Raw genomic sequence first — 2,653 nt, 5'->3', positions numbered from 1 at the left:
TACTTGATAGTAATACAAAACATTGTACTTATACATAATTATATTACAGTATAACTGGTTTATATATGAACGTGTAGTGAAAATCAATTTTTAAAACAAGTATCATCATTACTTCTATAATTTTCAACTGCTAAAAATGTACTCCTAGGGTCATGTCATACCCCTCAATCTGCAGAGCAGTTTGTCCCTGTCTATTTGTTGCACATCACTGTTGATAGTAGATATGACAGCAAAGACGCATGGATTCAATTTTTTCATTGTCTCAAAGTTTCAAAGAAGATATGGTATGACATGTTTATCACATGGCCATAAAACTAAGTTCTGTGGCATGAAATCTGGTCTCTGCTCTGGAAAAAGCAACATTTTAAACAGAATATCTAATCTAGCACCCTGGAAGTTTCATTAAAAACCACCTCACTGTGAGGATATGAGGCAGAGCCCTAATCTCCTGGAAAATAAAGTTGTCCATGACATCCTTTGGTCTTCTCTGACTCTGTCAGGCATGCCATACATGCTGTCCATAACGTTTTACCTTCAGTACTTAGGGGAGTGCAGCAGACAGCTCACTGCCTGGTTCACAGTATGTATTCCTTATAGATCTTCTGGGACCTGCCTGAATGGTGACACAAGTTTGACTCACAGCTCCTTCAGAGATGCTCGAGTATCCTGTGCTTGATCTTTCTCAGATGTGTCCTTTCTGATTCATCTTTTTGTATCAATGGTAAATGATGCTTAAGTCTGGAGGAGGGTTTTTTTTTTTTCTTTCCTTTTTGTTGTACATAAAATATCCTTGGGTTGAGTTGCAAAAATAAGCCTTCACGAATGAGATTAGTGTTCCTATTCCAGTGATATAGCCACTTCAGAAGCCCACCTTTTACTAAAAGCCTGGGTCAGCATAACCTGAGGATATGTATACATAAAGAGCTAGAAAATATTTGTTTCAAATTATACACTTGTATGCCCAGTGTTAGGTTGTAAGAATATGTTTTCCAAAACTGTATTTTTTGAGGAGTAATGATTATAAATATCTTGTACATAAAAAAGATAAAAAATAAGAAGGAAAACTCCTTAAAATTTTATTTTCCAAAGTGACCACAGCTATAAGCCTGTGAGATGTAAGGAAGAGTCAGCTATTTCTATGTCTGGATTTTTGTTTGTTTTCTTGAATGGGGGAAAAAAAAGTATTTACTAGAATCATTATAGCAGATACTGACATTCCCTGAATTGTTTTTATTCTCACAGAACTGGAAATAAGATTTTGATCTTTTATTGTCCTATGTCTCTTCAGCATCCTCAAGATAGATTTTTTTTTGCAAAATATTTCAGTACTTTGTTCTTCTGATGCAAATAATAGTACTATAAATGTATGCTTTCTTGAAAAACACCTTATTTTTTGAAAAATCAGACATTATAAATTTCAGGGCTTATGTGGAAAATAGGCTCATGTAGATCGTTCTATATCTATATAGTTTTGTGACCACAGCCCAAACAAAAATAAGTACTAATTTAAAATATTAACATCATTCAAAAGACATGATAGATTCCTAATAAATAAAGTAGTGGTCCAGTGGCATCATTATCACTTAGGAGGTTTTTAGAAATGTATATTCTCAGGCTCACTGAACTCCCAGGCAACTAAAACGGAAATTTGGGTCAGTGCTGAGCAATCTGTTTATCAAGCCTTCCAGGTGACTGTAATACAATTCAACATTAGGTAAATCACTGCACTATACTATATAAAATATTTTACCTTCAAAGAAAAAAAAGTGATGTTGCTAGATGGTGATAAAATAAGAAAATAATTCAGATTGATACATTATCAAGTCAAGGGCAAAATATGCAAATACCTGCTAGGTGGGCAGTCTTCAAGTGGCTTCCCCTAACCCAGCTTCCTGGTATTAATGCTCTGTAAATGTGGGCCAGTCTTTGTGACTTGCTTCTGACAAAGAGAATACAGCAGAAGTGATGGAATGTCATTCCTGAGATTAGCTCCTGTCTTGCTACACTCTTGTTCTTTCATTTGCTCACTGCTACACTTTGAGCTGCCCTTGGGAGTGGCCCACATAGCAAGATATCTTGGCTCAGCAACAGGGAGGAACTGAAGCCTTCAGCCCAAAAGTGCAGGAGGAACTGGAACCTGCCAACAGCCATGGGAGTGAGTTTAGAAATGAATTTCTCCCCAATTGAGCCTTGAGATAATTATAGTCCCAGTCTATAGCTTCATTGCACCCCTGTGATATATTCTTAGCCAGAGGACCCAGGTTAGAAGTATTATATTATTGACACAAAGAAACCTTAAATTTTTTAAAAATAAATTGTTTTAAGAGACTAAGTTTGGGAGATAATTTCCATCATATGATCCAAGAGGAAGAATTCGTGGTAATTAGACACACTGGACAATTCCATGTTTGTACATGCAGAGGCAGCTGGTGTTAGTGTGCTTTGCATTTGACTGCTGCTATTTGGTGAATGAATAAAGCCACTAGAAGCACTGAAGGAATCTCAAGTGATCTCATACTATTTCACATGTTGGCATCGTCTCTCATATACCGATTGTGTGTGAGCTAATTTACTTCACGGAAACATGCATTTTAGGTTGAGTCTGCTTTTCCAGAAGTAGCAATGTTCTTCTTAAGAAGAGCCATGGAGCTTA

Source organism: Hyaena hyaena, unplaced genomic scaffold (genome assembly GCF_003009895.1).
Source record: "Hyaena hyaena isolate Hyena2069 unplaced genomic scaffold, ASM300989v1 scaffold_627, whole genome shotgun sequence".
NCBI classification, from domain to species: Eukaryota; Metazoa; Chordata; class Mammalia; order Carnivora; family Hyaenidae; genus Hyaena; species Hyaena hyaena.
Note: the sequence above shows the minus strand (reverse complement) of the source record.